Genomic DNA, 22,692 nt, shown 5'->3' with positions numbered 1-22,692 from the left:
GAGATGAGGAGAAACTTCTTCACTCAGAGGGTAGTAGGTCTCTGGAATTTGCTGCCCCAGAAAGCTGTGGAAGCTACATCATTAAATAAATTTACAACAGAAATAGACAGTTTCTTAGAAGTAAAGGGAATTAGGGGTTACGGGCAGTGGGCAGGAAATTGGACATGAGTCTATGTTCGGAACGGTCATGGTCCTGTGGGTAACGGAGCGGGCCCAGGGGCCGTGTGGCCTGGTTCTTCTCCTACTTCTTGTGTTCTAATTATGTGTTAGATTTCAGGAGATGGTTCTATTCCTGTTCCCGGCTGGGGTGGAGATCACCTTTTACAGAAGGTAAGTACTGTAGAAAATATAGGGACAGTGATCTCCTGGACGAGTTTCGATCGCCTAGATGGGTCGGAGAGGAATTTCCCAGATTTTTTTCTCCAAAATTGGCCATTGTTTTTTTTATCTGGTTTTTCGCCTCTCCCAGGAGATCACATGAGTTCGGGAGGGATGTAGAGTGATAGTAGATTTGAGGTTAGGATCAGATCAGCCATGATCTTATTGAATGGTGGAGCAGGCTCGGGGGGCCGATTGGCCTACTCCTGGTCCTATTTCTTATCTTCTTATGTAACACCATTGGTCTATTAGTGTAAACATCGAAGTTTATGCACCAAAATGACTAGAGGAAAGAGGACACCTGGTGAAGGAGGAACTGGTTGAGAAGTTGTTGCTAGGTTCATCTCAGAGATACAACCAAACCAACAATGGCACAATTGAACTTGAACCAGTGTGCCTACTCACATTGCAAGCGACTCTTTTTCGCTGATAGCACAGAGTTAAAGCAGAGCATGTGCTTACTATCGGTTATGTAACCGAAGGGATTTTACGTGGTTTTACCCCAGACTTGCTCTGAACCTGATCTCAGCCAAGGGTGAATGACTTTCCACAGGAGCCTCACGACAGCAGATGCTGAGCTGCCACTTGGTTTCTGTCTGCCTGTGATGGCCATTCTGACAATCACCCGCAATCAGGAAAATGTTAACAGATACAAACCAACCACAGCCCACGATGCTGCCCTTCCCTCAAGACTGTTGGCAGAATTCTTTTGGATTATTTGGGTTTGTTAATGTAGAGCCTTGGGCCCAGACAAGCATTGCATCCTCTATGGAGAGAAGTATACAGTGGTGTTCCCCAGGGGTTGGTACTCGACCACTGCTCTTTTTGATGGATATTAATGGTCTGGACTTGGGTGTACAGGGCACAATTTCAGAGTTTGCAGATGACACAAAACTTGGACATGTCATAAACCATGAGGCTATTAACAGACTTCATGACATAGACTGGTGAAATGGGCAGGCATATGGCAGAAGAAATTTAACAGGAGTGTGACGTGATACATTCTGGTAGGAAGAATGAAGAAATTTAAACTAAATGGTACAATTTTAAAAGGGGTGCAGGAACAGGGACACTTGTGGGTGTATATACACAAATCTTTGAAGGTGGCAAGACAGGTTGAGAAGGCTGTTAAAAGAAGCATATGTGATCCTTGGCTTTATTAATAGAGGAATAGAGTACAAAAGAAAGGAAGTTATGCTAAACCCTTATAAATCACTGGTTAGGCCTCATCTGGCTGTACTGAGCACCACACTTTAAGGATGTCAAGTGTAGGGGGGCATCTTTTCCGTGGTTTACGGTAATTTACCTTGTCAGCAGCCTTTGCCTGCACTCTAACCAATTCCAACCTTTTGCCTGGTTTATGTTCATTCACCTGGTCAGGCAGCCTTTTGCTGCTAAACTGTAAACCAATTTAAACAGCGGTTTCGAATTGCTACCCTACCTTCCAGTTCTGACTGAGGGACTTATAAGTAATGATATATTAAAACGGACAACTGGTCTGGGTGTGAGAAAGTCAAACTTTATTAAACTAAAGAAACTTTAATCAAATTTTAAACTATACCATAAGAACACAGTAATTACAGTAAAATTGCTTAACAGGGGAAGGCAGATGGCAAAAATGAGCGATAAATGTCTACAATGTTGATAAAACAATCTTAGCAATTTCCCCTAAATCACCACCCCAACCCCACCCCAACTCCTGACTAGGTTGTCTTGCTGAGGAGTCAGAAAACCTGCTCACCTGTGGCCAAGCAAAGTAAGAGCGAGATAGCTTCACAGGAGCTATCTTTTATATCCTGCCAACTCCTGTTTGGCGCTGAAAAGGTCTGTGTGCAAACTCGCGCCCAGAAGTTCCAATACACAAAAGAAAGGCTGTGATTAGCTGATTCAAAGTGGTTGGAGTGATTTAATGTGTCTGCACTCTGGGACCAAAGTGTACCCGCCCACATCCGGAGTTCACCTGGGCTAAAACAAAAGGGTATCCAACTGCCCTATTGTACAGAATTGGGTGATTCAAGATCCAGTCATTCCTAAACTGTTGCATATCAAAAGTCCTGTACACAGTTTCAATGTGCCTCATTGTGTGTGCAGGGGGGTTGAATGGGTTGAAACTACTGTGTAAACAGAAGTCAATTGTTCTGCGGATTAGTCTCAAGTGGTTGTAGTCCCTTATGTCAATAAACAACATCGATTGCTTCTGAGAGGGAAACTCGCTTTGATTGACAGAACCTATCTGCCGCTGTGTGATTCTCCCACTTACACAGAGATCACGGGCTGCTTATCAAAGCCCTATTGTTCTTGGTCAATGCCTTCTCTGACAGCCATTTTAAAATCTTTGTGATTGACCAAACTCCGTGGAACAATTTTATTAATAAAAAAATGTACTGTCATTAAGGTGTGCGAAATTTTCCACAGAACTCCACGATTCCGGTGTTGTCCACGTGCTGTCCATCTCAATGCAGCCTTTTGCGGTTCTGGGCACGTTTCAAAACATTGTAGACAATTCACATCACCCAATTCTTCGTCCACGATGTCGACCAATATTTCCGATCTTCAGGGAAAATAGGAGAATTTTGTGAACCCCTACAATCTGCCCTTTGCATACTCCCAACTTGATTGAAGTATCCACTCGAAGGAGTGAGCAAAATTTTCTGACCCCCTGACAAACAACCATCCCCTGTCTTTACCTACCACTGATCCCTGTCCCATCTAGTCCCCTCAAATTCGAGAGAAACCGTGGTACGGTAGGCATCTTACAGATACATCAGTTTACAATAAGGGGTCACATACCCCTGCATCACTTGTTACATTATACAATGCACTCAAAATTTACAATCACTTGTTACATTATAACCTATTACAAAATGCTGCAATCTTAGTTACACAATGTAATCAAAATGATCCCAAGCACGGAGAGGGTCCGACGCCTCTGCTCGACTTGGAGTTGTCACAAAATGATCCCAAGCACGGAGAGGATCCTACGCCTCTGCTCAACTTGGGGCTGTAAAACAAAATACAAAAAAACTTGAACAACCTGCTTAAACAAACCCCGACCATCACGTGCCAATGATGGGTCGCAAAATTCGAGTGGGTATTGCTCCTCCCACTTGGGCAGGAAATGTTCCTTCCACCCCCCTTGAATGGTCTTGGACTTTTAAACATGCAGAATGGATTTACAGAACAGCCTGCTCCACCAGCCCCGAGCCGTTACCTTGCCCCTTTGTGGAGGCGGGGTACCACTCATGTTTAAATTTACCTTGGCACAGACCGAGACTGGGGAGTATGGGATCGTGACTCTAAGTCCCTCCCCCTCCCGTCTCCCCTTGACTGGCTGCAGAAAATGATGGGTGCCTGTGTGGCGGCTCTCGCTGGCCCCACACTCAAACTTGGATCCCCGATCCGGCCACCCATTCATCCTCGCCAGTCACACTTACACTAACTTTACCCGTGGGCCCCTGGGTGAGTTCCTCCCTCCTCCGAACGCACCCATGCAACTCTTGGGCCTCCCCCTCCGCTTTACAATGTTTTCCCGGGCCATCACCACCCACTCCTGGGGAACGCGTCCCTATCTGACAAAGGCGCCAGTGCTTCACCACCATGACTCTTCAACAGCGAGGTCTCCCGCAAGTGAACTTTGGTCAGGATAGTGCTGGGTTGGGGGCTGTGCCCCACCCAGCTGGGGCCATCTCTTCCATATAGGAGGAGTAGGCAAGTTCCTCCGGACCCTGTCCGGTTTCTCCCGAAGGTCGCTGTGGGGTTTCCCTCTGGATTCGTCCAGTGACGAGGTGATCCCCAACATTCTTTATCCATATCTTCATTCGATGCCCAGCTCGGGCTGGGCGAACAGGGCTGCTTCTTCTTCCACTCTCCTGGAAAAGAACTTTAAAGGAGATGCAGCCAGGTCTCACTGACCTGCTGCCTTAGGTGGAGGCGTGGTCGGGTCCCTCGACCTTGGACCAAAAGTACAAACATTTGGCACACTTGTAAACTTAAACTTTAACTTAAACTACAACAGTTAATTCTAAACTTACAATTTACACATTAAAGCAAGCTACATACACAGATAGCTATAATACAAATGCCGCCCGTCTCTAGATGGCCAGGCTAATCTCTGGCACTGTCGCAGATTACAGCTGGCTGCAGCGAAGCTGGACTGCCTTCTGCTTCCGGTCCCTTGCAGCTTATGGCTGCTGGTTGGGGACCTCTGTTTTCTGCTTCCTCCCGAGCTCGGGAGATTGCTCTCTGTGGCAGGTACCCTGGTGACCACCTTTTCTTGGGCTTGCGGGCCCACTGAGACCTTCTGAGGGGCGTTTCTGTGGGGGAAACCTTGGCTGAAGGACCCTGTGCCTGGGTTGTGTCGAAGTCTCGACTCCCGAGTAAGACTCTTTAAACACAAAGTATCGTTAAGGGCAGGCTTTATTTGCTTGCAAGGGAAGGGTTGTGTAGTCAAGGGCTACATCAGACCTCTTCAAAGTAATACAGAATTTGTAACATATTTATATAGTACAGAAACAAAACAGGCTTTCTATGCCACATGACATAGTATTGAATCATACCTGATTACAAAGGCACAGACCTTGCGAATTATTGGAACAACGTATTCCAGGCTTCGTTAGAATAACGAACAGAAATACCTTGAGATAAGATTAATTAATCCTTTATTATGGGATCCTTCTGTTCTCCCACTGTACCAACTGAGCCTGTGGGCCGATGTTTACCTTATCCTGTCCTTGGCTATTTGTTTGGTAAACGAGGCTTCTTGTTAAGCTTGTCACAGATAAGGAGTACTTATGTAGCATTCCTAAATTGTCTCATCCCCTTGAAACTGATTAGTGAATCATGCTGTCGGCCATTTGAATTTTTATTCTATGCCTAGGAATCCATTTTGTGCCTAAGTGAGAAACTGTACTTCCACATTCTTCCCTTTTGTCCTTACTAGGACAACATAACTGAAATTAACCTCTTCCTATCGGTCCTCATACCAAATTTAGATTTTAGCCAAGGGTGGCATAGTGGTTAGCACTGTTGTCTCACAGCGCCAGGGACCCAGGTTCGAATCTGGCCTCGGGTGACTGTCTGTGTGGAGTTTGCACATTCTCCCTGTGTTTGCGTGGGTTTCCTCCGGGTGCTCCGGTTTCCTCCCACAGTCCAAAGATGTGCAGGTTAGGTTGATTGGCTATGATAAATTGACCCTTAGTGTTAGGGGGATTAAATACGCGGGGATAGGGTGGGATATGTGTTGGTGCAGGGGTTACGGGGATCGGGTGGGATATGTGTCGGTGCAGGCTCGATGGGCCGAAATGGCCTCTATCTGCACTGTGGGGTTTCTGTGTGATCTGTGTGTGATACCGACTTCTTTGTCATTTTGAACCATCCCCGGGATTTACCTGTATTGATGGTTGACCTTGTCTAAGATCGTCTTTCTTCTCTGTCTATTCGTAGTGTTTGGGCGTGTGTTCTTGTAGGGTTTAATTATGTTTGATTTGATTTCAGGTTTATGTCTTTATATAGTTCTGCAGCTTATGTTAGCCTGCAGTGTTCTAATTTCCCTGCAGCTTATATTAGCCTGCAGTTCTAATTTTCCTGCAGCTTATATTAGCCTGCAGTTCTCATTTGAGTGGAAAAATATGTTTTACAGAAAGAGGAGAGCATGTGGAATATATATGTATATATTTTGTCTAAGTCTTCTAATCCTTATAATTGTATTTTATTCAATCGTCTCTGTTCCTCATCTAGGGGACCATTCTTTTCCTCTACTGAGTTTACTTCTCTCTGTATCATCATATTCATTGCAGGCAAGACTGCCTTGCCTAACCTATTGCAACAAAATTTAATTGTTGTGACAAACAGAGCAATGCATACAATCAGGGCTATTACTACTACCAGTCCATGCAATAATATTTGTCCTACTGATGCCAGCCATCCTCCCAATATCCAGTCAGCCCAGCCTTGGTTCTTTGGGTTTTCATACTGACTTACTGCGTCTAGCATATTCGTAAGACATGTACAAAAAAGTATTCACGTGTAATTCTCGTTTCTTTCGGGATCTTTCCCCATCTCCTTGGCATATTAGACTCAGTAGCCCAATTAGTATACAAAATATAACTAACGTCTTCATTGTTAGAGTCTTTCAAAATTCAATTGTCTCTATTCGGTGCCTTCTTGCAGTGGGATGCGTGAATCCAGGAAGATCTTTCCTTGACTTTTACGGCTGTGTTTGTAGTCAGGAGCACTTGATATGGTCCTTCAAAGCGTGGTTGCAGACCATTCTTCCTTTGAAAAACCTTCACGTAGACGTCATCTCCATGTTCCAAGTCGTGGCACTTTCCCTCTGCTGGACTCGTTTGAGCTTCCTTTACCTGTTGGTGAAAGCTGGAGATACATTTAGTTAATGCGATGCAATAGTTTAGTATAGCCTCGTCCATTTTATGAATGTCCATTTGTATCACCGTAAATGGTGCCGAAAATGGCAGTCTTAGGGGTCGTCCCATAACAATCTCATGTGGAGACAGTCCATTTGTCCTGTTAGTTGCTGCTCGCATTATCATCAATGCTAAGGGTAATAGTTCGACCCATTTAAGTCCAGTTTCATTGCAAAGTTTAGAAAGTTTATTCTTCAGCACTCCATTATGTCTTTCCACCAGTCCTGCGGATTGTGGATGATAACTGCAGTGAAAATGTTGGTTAATCTGCAAAGCTTTACATAGTTCTTTTATAATTGCTCCAGTGAAGTGCGATCCTCTGTCGCTTGAAAGCTGCATAGGTATTCCAAACCTTGATATGATTTCTTTTAACAAGCACTTTGCTACTGTTACAGCATCATTCTTTTTTACATGGGAAAGCTTCGACCCATCTTGAAAACATATCTATAATTACTAACACATACTTAAATCCTAAACATGGAGGTAATTCAATAAAATCCATTTGCAAATTTACAAAAGGGCCTGATGGATTCGGGTGGGAGGCAGGCTGTACTTTCTCTGTTTTACCTGGATTCATTTCCTGGCATGTGGTGCACCTTTCACTGATTTGTTTTGCAATTGCCGAAATACCTGGTGCATACCATGTTTGATTAATATAGTCTGCCATCCCCCCTTTGCCCGCATGTGTGAACACATGAACGCATCGGGCAATCCATGGGAGTAAAGATTTAGGCACCACCATGCGGCCGTCATGGTGAACCCATACCCCTTCAGGCGTTTTAAAGCAAGAATCCCTTGCCCAAGCTAACACTTCGTCCGGGTTAGCCTGTGACTGAAAGGCTAAAACATCATTAATAGAAGGTGGGTCATTATCTGATTTTTGTTGACGCAAAACAAAGGCTGAGACCTGTGGCCCTGTATCTGACAGAGTGGCTGATTTAGCAACTCTATCTGATCGCTCGTTACCCAAGGATATCTGACCCTGACTGTTTGTATGAGCCTGACATTTAATAACTGAAATCTTAGTGGGGCACACTAGAGCCTTTAAAAGATTATTGATTTGCTCAGCATTCTTAATAGTTGATCCTGAGGAAGTTAGAAACCCCCTTAATTTCCAGATCTGTCCGTAATCGTGAGCAACTCCAAAAGCATACCTGGAGTTGGTATAAATGTTAACAGTTTGATCAGTAGCCAATATACAAGCTCTGGTAAGAGCGAAGAGTTCTGCTTGTTGCGCTGAAAATGACTGAGGTAGTGAGAGCGCGTCCATAACTGAATGATCATCTGAAACGGCATACCCAGCCCTAGGTGATCCCTTGTCATCCCTAAGGGCCGATCCATTATGTAGTACGCTAAGTCACTATTGGAGATAGGAGTTTCTGATAAATCTGTTTGGGGCTTAGTCACCAATTGAGTGATCATTTCGCAGCAATGTGGAGTTCCGTCTTCTTCTGTGGGTAGCAGCGTGGCTGGATTCAAGGCCAAACATCTTTGAATTAGGAGATTAGAGTTGGATAATAACTCAACCTCATATTTACTGCTGCGGGCTGATGTCATATGTTGAGTGGCGCATTTTGTCAATAGCACCTCAACTGAATGTGGCACAAATAAAATAGTCCGGTGATTGAGCGTGATACCTTGAGCTTGTTGTACCGCATAATAGGCAGCAGCTAGAATTGGCAGGCATCCAGGCAGGCCGCATGCAACGGGATCCAATTGAGTAACTGTTTTTTATAGTCGTGTCTTTTCCCGTGCCTTCATAAAAGGCAGTGCAATGCAGATTCATGTGCCAGTCTAATTTCAAATCCTTCTGGTACTCTGAGGCTGTTCTTGAGGCACGGTGTAGTGCTCCTACAATTATCATTAGTTTATGGCTTATTTCTTGGTTTTCATTTGCCCACTGGTAGACAATGGGAGGGGAGCATTCTTGTAAAAGGCACATAGTACATCTATCGGTCGGAACGTGTATCTGCAGTCCCTTTTCTGAACAAATTATTGTTGCCTGCATTTTGCACAACAAGTCTCTCCCTAAAAGGTTCATGGGGGCGTCGTCTGATAACAAAAAAGCATATTGGCCAGAAAAATTATCTGCTCGTATTTGGAACGGTTGTGACCATGTCAGAGTCTGTGCGACATCAGAAAGTCCTATGCAGGTAACATCCTTGTCAGTGCATGGAATTCCTGTAGCGTATTGTTTTGTCAATAGTGGGGTTGTGGCTCCTGTGTCGACGAGAAAAGGGACATTCTTGCCTTGCATATTTATGGATAGTTATGGCTCATCTCTGAAATTTAGCCATACTAGTGGTAATTGGAGAGTGTGGGTATTCTTCGGGGCTGTTTCTCCGCGTCATGCTGAATAATTTTGCCCTGGGGGTCCGAATTGTCCTTCCATAATCTGACCTCCCCAAGGATCCCCTGTTGTAAAGCCTGCTTGTGGATGAGTGTGAACCTGGGCTTGGGTATTTGTATTTACTGGGGCACTTCCCCAGCCTTGATTTTGCTGTTTGGGGAACGGGCAATTGGACTTCCAGTGTTTGGGGAACGGGCAATCTGACCACAGTTAAAACACGGAGAGTTTGCGCCTCTTCCATTCCACTGGCCTCTGCCAGCCCCTCCTCTACTATTTCCTCTAAATCCACCTCTGTTATACCCTCTACCTCGTCCCCTGTTTTGACCCTGGTAGTAAATAGTAGCCTGGGCGGTCAGGGCTGGAGAAGCTGCTTGCTCCATTAACAAGGAAACTTTACTCTGTTGATCTTTATTCCTTTCCTGTATTCCTTTCAAGATTTGTGTCAATTCAGGAATGGTTTTATGTCTCCAGTCAAGGCAAAATAAAGTCAACGGTTCCTTAAGTTCTGTTCTGAGGCCGTTTACAAGGGCGTTAATTAAAGGGATTTGGTAATTTTCTTTTGTCATACCCGAATGCTGTCCCATAACTGTTTCCATTCTTTCTATATAATCCTCAACGTCTTCATCCCTTTTCTGAGTTGTCTCAATTATCTTATCTAGTGTTGATTATACTCTCCTGACTTACAGCACTGGGGTCGGGTGATTCACCACCCGCTGCACCTTGTTGTTGCACTTCGTATTCAGGAGGTGGGGCTGGCCTTCTGAACCATCCCTGATCCTCGTCATCACTGGAATGAGTCGTGGGCATGGGAGGATATTCACAGGGAGGAGCGGTAGGCTTCGGGTTTTGTCTTAAAGGCATTAGCGTAACCTTTTCTTGTTTAATCAATTTATTCATTAGATCTCTTTTCTTATTTTTTGTTCTCAGTTTTACTCGCTAATCTGCTGCGTTCCTTACGTTTTTCTGCTTCCCTTTTCCAATCTGAGAAGGCAGACCAATTTACTGACTTTGCACCCCTTCTACGTGGGTCTCTGCCTGCTAGGCAGTTTTCTAGACACGTGATTCTATCTAGATTAAATGTACCATCCACGGGGAAAGGGTGTCTGTCTTTCTTGGTCCATCTAGCCCACTTAGGTAAATCATTTATGGATAGCTGACCATAGTAGGTAAAGACATAAGAAGCGGGAGTTCCTTTTTTTGGGGGGATCTTGCTCTGTGCAGCTCCCGTCTTAGTTTGTATGGTTTTTTTTTAAACTAGGCTCTCTTCTTCTAGATCGCAAGTTTCACCCCTTACCCCCTTACGACTATTACTGACTGTCCAAAGGACCACAAGTGATGAAAAATAACAAGTAATAACAACAGTCAAAGAAATGACAAGTAATGCAGCCGCCCAAACAGGCAAACAGACCAAATATTCAGACATTTATCTTATACTCTAAACTAAACAAATAGTAAATTCTCAGTTTGCGTTGTACGCCACTACAAGCTGAGTCCTTAACATTTAACTTATACTTTATGTGAGAGTCTTCTGTTTTAACGTTGTCAACAATCAACAAACAAAACGGAAAACAATGTTTGCGATAATTCTTAACCTCTATATTCATATAAAATCCTTATGCTTTAATGCGAGGGGCTTGAACCCTCGTAGAAGGTATCTCAATGGAGAATAGTCCCGAGCCTGGTAATACAGGTCATTAAAACACAGTGACAATCCTCAAACAATACTTTCTGCTGCGGGTCTCTCACCCCGGCTCAAGGAACCCACCCTTGATACTGCAGTTTTAACTTGGTACCTTATCTGTCTGGGACTCAGCCCTGTCGACTTTCCTCTTGCCTTCTTTGCCCGATACTTTTTTTTTTCAAAGACTTGAGTTGTCAGTATTCTCCTCCTTTCAGTGGTCAACAATAAAAGAAGCAAAAGTTACAGGATTCAACTCAAGTCTGAAACAGGAGTCTTAATTTGATCGCAGTACTCCCGTCGGAAGAAACAGACCACACCAATTCAATATCTAATGAGAAATCCTTTTATGTGATTAAACATCACTGTGGCCATTCAGGATCTGTCTTTAGAGATTCACGATGCCCTTGTCCGTGACTTACCGAAAGGCAGCAAGCGATCTCGGTGGAACCTCCAAGTAATACTGTCGAAGTCTCGACTCCCGAGAAAGACACTTTAAACACAAAGTATTGTTAAAGACAGGCTTTATTTGCTTGCAAGGGAAGGGTTGTGTAGTCAAGGGCTACATCAGACCTCTTCAAAGTAATACAGAATTTGTAACATATTTATACAGTACAGAAACAAAACAGGCTTTCTATGCCAAATGACATAGTATTGAATCATACCTGATTACAAAGGCACAGACCTTGCGAATTATTGGAACAACGTATTCCAGGCTTCTTTAGAATAACGAACAGAAATACCTTGAGATAAGATTAATTAATCCTTTATTATGGGATCCTTCTGTTCTCCCACTGTACCAACTGAGCCTGTGGGCCGATGTTTACCTTATCCTGTCCTTGGCTATTTGTTTGGTAAATGAGGCTCCTTGTTAAGCTTGTCACAGATAAGGAGTACGTATGTAGCATTCCTAAATTGTCTCATCCCCTTGAAACTGATTAGTGAAACATGCTGTCGGCCATTTGAGTTTTTATTCTATGCCTAGGAAGCCATTTTGTGTCTAAGTGAGAAACTGTACTTCCACAGTTGCAGCCCTAGCTGGCTGGGAACCTTCTCCCCCTGGTGCCAACAGCCTGCACTGTATAAGATATCTGGCAGCCTGCTGGTACAAATCTCCCTCTCCCGATCCAAAACCTGGTGTCAGATCCCTCCCTATGTCTCCTGCAAGAGTGATTGCTATCCCTGCCTCCCCAGGGTCCCACATCATGGGGGGACCACTCTGGAAGCGGGCTGGGAAGCTGGTCCCTTTAAACAGGCCACTGCGCCTGCACAGATCTCCTCCCCGGAGTCCCGTGGCAGAGGCTGTGAAATCTCTGTCTCTAAACAAGCAGGTGCGCCTGCATGAAAAAGCTGGGGAAGAGCCGCTGTGGTCCCGCTGGCACCTGCGCCTGCGTGAACAATCTCTTCACAGGGCTGGGGAACTGCTGCACTCTCACAAGCAAATGCGCCTGCGCGTTTGATTTCTCTAAAAAGGGTTGGATGAACCGCTGAGTCTTCCAAGCAGGCCGCTGCGCCTGCGCGTATAGTTTGGGAAGCCAGGATCTTTAAACGGCCGACTGCACCTGCGTGCTCGGCCTCAAACTGAGCAAGAGCCGCTGGGGTTTGCGGGTCTGTGACTGCGCCTGCGCATACCCGGTATTGGGGAACCTTTTTCCTCAGGCGCGTGGCTGCGCCTGCATGGGAAAACTGAAGCTGATCTGCTGGGGGTACCAAGCTTGCGACTACGCCTGCACAAGCCCAGTGTTGGGGAAGCTCTTCCCTCAGCCACGCAGCTGCGCCAGAAAACTGAGGAAGAGCCGCTGGGGGTACAGGCTGGGGAACCGCACCTGCGCAAACAGTTTCTGTGAATGGATGGGCAGCAGCCTGCTGATTTCTAATCCCAGGCTGCTGTTTCTCTGTTTCTGAGCCACCTAACCTTTTCAAATTTGAACTTTTGGCAAAACTAGGGACCCACTGGGGCGGGGAAGTGTCACAATTTGTGGGCTGGACAACATTTCCCTGGAAACAAGCCCTGTGCCGGTCTTTACAGGCTGTGAACTTGAACTTGTCTGGTCAGCAAACTCATGCTCCCTTACCCGGGTGGCTTTAAATGGGGAATTTTGGACCTGGACCTGCCTCCCTTGTCCCGGATTTCTGCTACTGGACCTGCTCTACAGGGGTCCCAGAACTCTCCTTCCATGTTCCCCTGCTTAGCGTTCCTTAACACCATATCCAAACTCTCTATCTTTCAAGGGGTATGACCTGCTCCACTAAACCTTTGGTCACAGGCCAGCTTATAAGCTGCCATTACCTCCCTAACCTTCTCCTCCTGCTCTGTTACCTCTGAGGTGAGGCGGGCATTCTCTTGCCACAGTTTCATCTCGTTCTTCTTTGAACTGTAAATCTGGCACGTTAGGAACTCCATCTTGTTCCTCGCATGGCTTTTGCCCTCGCTAGCTTCTTGGGTGAGGTGTGCATTTTCAACCTGTAGCCTCATCTCACCCTCCTTAACCCAGCCACCTATACCATGATAGGTCAGCCTACACACTGCCACTAACATCTGCAGGGCTACCCACATACTGAAAACAAGAAAAGCAATAGCTGATAATTTCTCCAGATCCAGGCCACTCATCATATCCAGAACTGCCTCCAGTCCTGTCGCGGTCGCCAATTTGAAGGGGGCATCTTTTCCGTGGTTTACGGTCATTTACATTGTCAGCAGCCTTTGCCTGCACTCTGAACAATTCCAAACTTTTACCTGGTTTATGGTAATTCACCTGGTCAGGCAGCCTTTTGCTGCTGCACTGTAAACCAATTTAAACAGCGGTTTCGAATCGCTCCCCCACCTCCAGTTCTGACTGAAGGACATATAATTAATGGTGGCATAGTGGTTAGCACTGTTGCCTCACAGCGCCAGGGACCCGGGTTCAAATCTGGCCTCGGGCGACTGTCTGTGTGGAGTTTGCACATTCTCCCTGTGTCTGCGTGGGTTTCCTCCGGGTGCTCCGGTTTCCTCCCACAGTCCAAAGATGTGCGGGTTAGGTTGATTTGGCTATGATAAAAAAATTGACCCTAGTGTTAGGGGATTAAATACGTGGGGTTACGGGGATAGGGTGGGATATGTGTCGGTGCAGGCTCGATGGGCCGAAATGGCCTCTATCTGCACTGTAGATACTGTGATACTGTGATATATTAAAGCGGACAACTGGTCTGGGTGTGAGAAAGTCAAACCTTATTAAACTAAAGAAACTGTAATCAAATTTTAAACTATACCACACGAACAGAGTAATTACAGTAAAATTGCTTAACAGGGGAAGGTAGATGGCAAAAACGAGGGATAATTGTCTACAATGTTGATTAAACAATCTTAGCAATTTCCCCTAAATCACCCCCCGCCGCCCCCAACTCCTGACTAGGTTGCCTTGCTGAGGAGTCAGAAAACCTGCTCACCTGTGGTCCAGGAGCTATCTTTTATATCCTGCCAACTCCTGTTTGGCGCTGAAAAGTTCTGTGCGCAAACTCGCACCCAAAAGTTCCAATACACAAAAGAAAGGCTGTGATTGGCTGATTCAAAGTGGTTGGAGTGATTTAATGTGTGCACTCTGGGGCCAAAGTGTACCCGCCCACATCCGGAGTACACCTGTGCTAAAACAAAAGGGAATCCAACTGCCCTATTGTTCAGAATTGGGTGATTCAAAACCCAGTCATTCCTAAACTGTTGCATATCAAAAGTCCTTTCCACAGTTTCAATGTGCCTCATTGTGTGTGTAGGGGGTTTGAATGGGTTGAAACTACTGTGTAAACAGAAGCTGATTGTTCTGCGGTTTAGTCTCAAGTGGTTGTAATCCCTTATGTCAATAAACAACATCGATTGCTTCTGAGAGGGAAACTCCCTTTGATTGACAGAAACTATCAGCCACTGTGTGATCCTCTCACGTACACACTTATCCAAGCCCTATTGTTCTTGGCCAATGTCTTCTCTGACAGCTATTTTAAAATCTTTGTGATTGACCAAACTCCAGGGAGAAATTTTATTAATAAAAAATGTACTGTCATTAAGGTGTGCGAAATTTTCCACAGAACTCCATGATTCCGGTGTTGTCCATGTGCTGTCCATCCCAACGCAGCCTTTTGCAGTTCTGGGCACGTTTTCAAACATTGTAGACAATTCACATCACCCAATTCTTTGTCCACGATGTCGACCAATATTTCCGATCTTCAGGGAAAATAGGAGAATTTTGCGAACCCCTACATTCTGCCCTTTTGATACACCCAACTTGATTGAAGTATCCACTCGAAGGAGTGAGCAAAATTTTCTGACCCCCCGACAAACAACCATCCCCTCTGTTTACCTATAGTTACCTGCCACTGATCCCCGTCCCGTCTAATCCCCTCAAATTCGAGAGAAACCATGGTACGGTAGGCATCTTACAGATACATCAGTTTACAATAAGGGGTCACATACCCCTGCATCACTTGTTACATTATACAATGCACTCAAAATTTACAATCACTTGTTACATTATAACCTATTACGAAATGCTGCAATCAATGTAATCAAAATGAATCCAAGCACAGAGAGGGTCCTACGCTTCTGGTCAACTTGGGGCTGTAGCACAAAATTAAAAAAAACTTGAACAACATGCTTAAACAAACCTCGACCATCACGTGCCAATGATGGGTCATGAAATTCGAGTGGGTATTGCTCCTCCCACTCGGGCAGGTAATGTTCCTTCCACCCCCCCTTGAATGGTCTTGGACTTTTAAAACATGCCGAATGGATTTACAGAGCAGACTGCTCCACCAGACCCAAGCCATTACCTTGTCCCTTTGTGAAGGCGGGGTACCCCTCATGTTTAAATTTACCTTGGCACAGACCGAGACTGGGGAGTGTGGGATCGCGACCCCCAGTCCCTCCCCCTCCCGTCTACCCTTGACTGGCTGCAGAAAATGATGGGTGCCTGTGTGGTGGCTCTCGCTGGCCCCACACTCAAACCTGGATCCCTGATCCGGCCACCCATTCATCCTCCCCACCCACACTTACACTAACTTTACCCGTGGGCCACCGGGTGAGTTCCTCCCTCCCCCGAATGCACCCACGCAACTCTTGGGCCTCCCCCTCCCATTTACAAACTTTTCCCGGGCCATCACCACCCACTCCTGGGGAACGCGTCCCTATCTGACAAGGCGTCGGCGCTTCCCCACCATGACTCTTCAACAGCGAGGTCTCCCGCAAGTGAACTTCGGTCAGGATTGTGCTGGGTTGGTTGCCGTGCCCCACCCAGCAGTGGCCATCTCTTCCACGTAGGAGGAGTAGGTAAGTTCCTCCGGACCCTGTCCGGTTTCTCCCGAAGGTCGCTGCGGGGTTTCCCTCTGGATTCGTCCAGTGACGAGGTGATCCCCAACATTCTGTATCCATATCTTCATTCGATGCCCAGCTCGGGCTGGGCGAACAGGGCTGCTTCTTCTTCCACTCTCCTGCAAAAGAACTTAAAAGGACATGCAGCCAGGTCTCACTGACCTGCTGCCTTAGGTGGAGGCATGGTCGGGTCCCTCGACCTCGGACCAAAAATACAAACATTTGGCACAATTTTAAACTTAAACTTTAACTTAAACTACAACAGTTAATTCTAAACTTACAATTTACACATTAAAGCAAGCTATATACACAGAAAGCTTATAATACAAATGCCGCCCGTCTCTGGACAGCCAGGCTAATCTCTGGCAATGTCGCAGATTACTGCTGGCTGCAGCGAAGCTGGACTGCCTTCTGCTTCTGGTCCCTTGCAGCTTATGGCTGCTGGTTGGGCACCTCTGTTTTCTGTTTCCTCCTGGGCTCGGGAGATTGCTCTCTGTGGCAGGTACCCTGGTGACCACCTTTTCTTGGGCTTGCGGGCCCGTTGAGACCTTCTGAGGGGCGTCTCTGTGGGGGAAGCCTTGGCTCATGGACCTTGTGCCTGGGTTGCAGCCCTAGCTGGCTGGGAACCTTCAGCCCCTGGTGCCAACAGCCTGCAATGTCTAAGATACCTGGCTGCCTGCTGGTACAAATCTCCCTCTCCCGATCCAAAACCTGGTTTCAGCTCCCTCCCCATATCTCCTGCAAGAGTGATTGCTATCCCTTCCTCCCCAGGGTCCCGCATCATGGGGGGGACCACTCTGGAAGCGGGCTGGGAAGCTGGTCCCTTGAAACAGGCCACTGCACCTGCGCAGATCTCCTCCCCGGAGTCCTGTGGCAGAGGCTGTGAAATCTCTGTCTTTAAACTAGCAGGTGCGCCTGCGTGAAAAAGCTGAGGAAGAGCCACTGTGGTCCCGCAGGCACCTGCGCCTGCGCAAACAATCTCTTCACAGGGCTGGGGAACCGCTACACTCTCACAGGCAACCACTCCTGCGCGTTTGATTTCTCTAAAAAGGGTTCCAAGCAGGCCGCTGCGCCTGCGCGTATAGTTTGGGAAGCGGGGATCTTTTAACGGCCGATTGCGCCTGCGCGCTCGGCCTCAAGCTGAGCAAGAGCCACTGGGGTTTCCGGGTCCGCGACTGCGCGAACCCGGTGTTGGGGAACCTTTTCCCTCAGGCACGCGGCTAAACTGAAGATGATCTGCTGGGGTACCAAGCTCGCGACTGCGCCTGCGCAAGCCCAGTGTTGTGGAACCTCTTCCCTCAGCCACGCAGTTGCGCCAGAAAACTGAGGAAGAGCCGCTGGGGGTATGGGCTGGGGAACCGTGGTTGCGCGATCAGTTTCTGTGAATAGATGGGCAGCAGCCTGCTGATTTCTAATCCCAGGCTGCTGTTTCTCTGTTTCAGAGCCACCTAACCTTTTCAAATTTGAACTTTGGGCAAAACTAGGGTCCCACTGGGCCTGGAAGTGTCCCAATTTGTGTGCTGGACAACTTTTCCTTGGAAACAAGCCACAGTGCCTGTCTTTACAGGCTGTGAAATTGAACTTGTCTGGTCAGCAAACTCATGTTCTCTTACCCGGGTGGCTTTAAATGGGGAATTTTGGACCTGGACCTGCCTTTGTTTTGAGGCCAAAACTATCCCTTGTGTGCTTCCCTTGTCCCGGATTTCTGCTACCGGACCTGCTCTGCAGGGGTCCCAGAACTCTCCTTCCCTGTTCCCCTGCGTAAGCAGCTTAGTCCTCCTTAACTCCATACTCAAACTCTCTATCTTTCTGTTACAAGGGGTATGATCTACTCCACTAAACCTTTGGTCGCAGGCCAGCTTATAAGCTGCCTTCACTTACCTAACCTTCTCCTCCTGCTCTGTTACCTCTGAGGTGAGACGGGCATTCTCTTCCCGCTGTCTCATCTCGTTCTTCTTTGAACTGTAAATCTGGCACATTAGGAACTCTATCTTGTTCCTCGCATGGTTTTTGCCCTCGCTAACTTCTTGGGTGAGGTGTGCGTTTTCCACCTGTAGCCTCATCTCACCCTCCTTAACCCAGCCACCTATACCATGATAGGTCAGCCTACACGCTGCCACTAACATCTGCAGGGCTAGCCACATACTGAAAACAAGAAAAGCAACAGCTGATTTCTCCAGATCCAGACCACTCATCATATCAATAATTGCCTCCAGTCCTGCCGCGGTCGTCAATTAGAAGGGGGCATCTTTTCCGTGGTTTACGGTAATTTACCTTGTTAGCAGCCTTTGCCTGCACTCTGACCAATTCCAACCTTTTACCTGGTTTACGGTAATTCACCTGGTCAGGCAGCCTTTTGCTGTTATACTGTAAACCAATTTAAACAGCAGTTTCGAATCGCTACCCCACCTTCCAGTTCTGACTGAAGGACTTATAATTAATGATATATTTAAACGGACAACTGGTCTGGGTGTGAGAAAGTCAAACTTTATTAAACTAAAGAAACTTTAATCACATTTTAAACTATACCACACGAACACAGTAATTACAGTAAAATTGCTTAACAAGGGAAGGCAGACGGCAAAAACGAGGGATAAATGTCTACAATGTAGATTAAACAATCTTAGCAATTTCCCCTAAATCACCCCCTCCCCCCCCCCATACTCCTGACTAGGTTGCCTTGCTGAGGAGTCAGAAAACCTGCTCACCTGTGGTCCAGCGAAGTAACAGCGAGATAGCTTCGCAGGAGCTAGCTTTAATGTCCTGCTAACTCCTGTTTGGCACTGTGTGCAAACTCGCGCCCAAAAGTTCCAATACGCAAAAGAAAGGCTGTGATTGGCTGATTCAAAGTGGTTGGAGTGATTTAATGTGTCTGCACTCTGGGGCCAAAGTGTACCTGCCCACATCCGGAGTTCACCTGGGCTAAAACAAAAGGGAATCCAACTGCCCTATTGTTCAGAATTGGGTGATTCAAAACCCAGTCATTCGTAAACTGTTGCATATCAAAAGTCCTTTCCACAGTTTCATTGTGCCTCATTGTGTGTAGGGGGTTTGAATGGGTTGAAACTACTGTGTAAACAGACGTCTGCGGTTTAGTCTCAAGTGGTTGTAATCCCTTATGTTAATAAACAACATCGACTGCTTCCGAGAGGGAAACTCCCATTGATTGACAGAAACTATCTGCCACTGTGTGATCCTCCCACTTACACAGAGATCACGGGCTGCTTATGCAAGCCCTATTGTTCTTGGCCAATGCCTTCTCTGACAGCCATTTTAAAATCTTTGTGATTGACCAAACTCCATGGAACAATTTTATTAATAAATAAATGTACTGTCATTAAGGTGTGCAAAATTTTCCACAGAACTCCACGATTCCAGTGTTGTCCACATGCTGTCCATCTGAACGCAGCCTTTTGCGGCTCTGGGCATGTTTTAAAACATTGTAGACAATTCACATCACCCAATTCTTCATCCACGATGTAGACCAATATTTCCGATCTTCAGGGAAAATAGGGGAATATTGCGAACCACTACACAAGGCCTTGGAGAGGGTGCAGAGATCTACTGGATGAGGGATGAGGGACTTCAGCTATGTGGATAGACTGGAGATGCTGTTCTCCTTGGAGCAGAGAAGGTTAAGAGGGGATTTGATAGAGGTGTTTAAAATCATGATTGGTTTTGATAGAGTAAATAAAGGGAAGCTGTTTCCACTGGCAGGAGGGTCAGCAACCAGAGGACACAGATTTAAGGTGATTGGCAAAATAACCAGAGGGGAGATGAGGAAAAACTGTTTTACACAGCGAGTTGTGATCTGGAATGCGCTGCCTGAAAGAATGGTGGAAACAGAATCAAAAATAGCTTTCAAAAGTGAATTGGATAAATACTTGAAGGGAAATCATTTATAGGGTTACGTAGAATATGCAGCACAGAAACAGGCCATTCGGCCCAAACAGTCTGTGCTGGTGTCTATACGCCACACGAGACTCATCCCATTCCATCTACCTCATCTCAGCCTTTCAGCATACCCTTTTCTCTCATGTACTCAGCCAGTTTCCTTTTGAAAGCATCCAAACTATTTGCCTCAACTGCTTCCGGTGGTTTACAGGGCTATAGGGAAAGAGCAGGGGAGTGGGATTAATTGGATAGACGGCACAGACACAATGGATCGAATGACCATCTGTGCTTTGTCCTTCTATGATACACTTAGCCTGGGTAGGTTGGATATCTTTCCTGAGCACTGCCAGGGATTTGCCATCTCATCATCCCTACCTTAATGTGTGCATGGATCACAAAGCTTGAAGTTCCAATCTCAAAACACAAACACAATCATGGATTCACACAGTATCCCATCAGAGAGGAGCCCTGCAGCCCCTGTGTGTGGGGGCTGGGTTCAAGAGCAGCCCCCAGATATGAAATGATAGTTAGCAACTTGAAGGAGCAAACACGCTTCATTAGCAGGAAGGAATATGATGAAGATTTTACTGTGATATAATATTTTAGTACGGTAATAACAGTTACAACAGGAAGTGGACACTTGGCGTCCCCGAACCAACACTAGTACCGGTTGTTTCAGGAACCATTACGGACTGTACAATTGCCGGTAAATGTCACTAACTATTTACAAATCCTGAAAATAGGACCAAAATCTTCAAAAAGAAGCTACATTCTTCTCATTTTCATTAAAAGAATCTGGCTATAGGAAGGATAAGACGCAGAGGGAGGGGAGTGAGAGCGAGAACGGGAGGCGAGTGAGAGCGAGGGGGGGAGAGCGAGCGAGGGAGGGGGGAGGGAGAGCGAGGAGGGGGGGAGGGAGAGCGAGGGAGGGGGGGAGGGAGAGCGAGGGAGGGGGGAGGGAGTGCGAGGGGGTGTAGAGAGCGAGGGAAGGGGAGGGAGAGCGAGGGAGGGGGGAGGGAGAGCGAGGGAGGGGGAGGGAGATCGAGGGAGGGGGGAGAGAGCAAGGGAGGGGGGAGAGAGAGTGAGGGAGGGGGAGAGAGAGCGAGGGAGGGGGATAGAGCGAGGGAGGGGGGAGAGAGCGAGGGAGGGGGAGAGAGAGCGAGGGAGGGGGGAGAGAGAGCGAGGGAGGTGGGAGAGTGAGCGAGGGAGGGGGGAGAGAGAGCGAGGGAGGGGGAGAGAGAGCGAGGGAGGGGGCAGAGAGAGCGAGGGAGGGGGGAGAGAGAGCGAGGGAGGGGGGAGAGAGAGAGGGAGGGGGGAGAGAGAGCGAGGGAGGGGTTGAGAGAGCGAGGGAGGGGGAGAGAGAGCAAGGGAGGGGGAGAGCGAGGGAGGGGGAGAGAGAGAGAGAAAGGGGGAGAGAGAGCGAGGGGGGAGAGAGAGCGAGGGAGGGGGAGAGAGAGCGAGGGAGGGGGGAGAGAGAGCGAGGGAGGGGGGAGAGAGATCGAGGGAGGGGGGAAAGAGAGCGAGGGAGGGGGGAGAGAGAGCGAGGGAAGGGGGAGAGAGCGAGGGAAGGGGGAGAGAGCGAGGGAGGGGGAGAGAGCGAGGGAGCGGGGAGAGAGAGCGAGGGAGGGGGGAGAGAGAGCGAGGGAGGGGGGAGGGAGAGCGAGGGAGGGGGGAGAGAGAGCAAGGGAGGGGGGAGAGAGAGCGAGGGAGGGGAGAGAGAGAGCGAGGGAGGGGGGAGAGAGCGACGGAGGGGGGAGAGAGAGCGAGGGAGGGGGGAGAGAGAGCGAGGGAGGGGGGAGAGAGAGCGAGGGAGGGGGCAGAGAGAGCGAGGGAGGGGGGAGAGAGAGCGAGGGAGGGGGGAAAGCGAGCGAGGGAGGGGGGAGAGAGAGCGAGGGAGGGGGGAGAGAGAGCGAGGGAGGGGGGAGAGAGAGCGAGGGAGGGGGGAGAGAGAGCGAGGGAGGGGGGAGAGAGAGCGAGGAGGGAGGAGAGAGAGCGAGGGTGGGGGGAGAGAGAGCGAGGGACGGGGAGAGAGAGCGAGGGAAGGGGAGAGAGAGCGAGGGAGGGGGGACAGAGAGCGAGGGAGGGGGGAGAGAGAGCGAGGGAGGGGGAGAGAGAGTGAGGGAGGGGGAGGGAAAGCGACGGAGGGGGAGAGAGAGCGAGGGAGGGGGGAGAGAGAACGAGTGAGGGGGGAGAGAGAGCAAGGGCGGGGGGAGAAAGAGAGCGAGGAAGGGGGGAGAGAGCGAGTGTGGGGAAGGGAGGGGAGCATCTCCCCACGCACTCCCCAATCTGTAAACCAGGATCTCTATTCCCTGCACCGCCTGGCCCTTGCCTCCCCAACCCAGGCTCGACACAGCCTGGGGTATTCCTGCCCAGTTGCCTGGGCAGGACGAGCTCCGGAACCTGGTAGAAGATTGGACCCAACAACAGGGGTCACGTCTCCAGCAGTTCGGGAGGGTGGGGGAAGAGAGGGAAGAGTAGGTGGGGGCTTGAGCTGCGAATGTTTACCAGCTGGAGCTAGACCTCCTCCCCTTCCTGTGTGTGTCGATCTTCCCAATAATATTCCCACAGTCTCTAGCACCATCAGAGCAGGGACCCTTGCTCCAGCACCCGGCTCCCTCCCCTCCTCCAGCCC

The sequence above is a fragment of the Somniosus microcephalus genome, unplaced genomic scaffold, assembly GCF_052327205.1.
Source record: "Somniosus microcephalus isolate GS21.2 unplaced genomic scaffold, FLI_Smic_1.0 unresolved_chr2, whole genome shotgun sequence".
Lineage (NCBI taxonomy): Eukaryota > Metazoa > Chordata > Chondrichthyes > Squaliformes > Somniosidae > Somniosus > Somniosus microcephalus.
The sequence above is the reverse complement of the archived record's forward strand: the minus strand, read 5'-3'. Positions refer to the sequence as shown.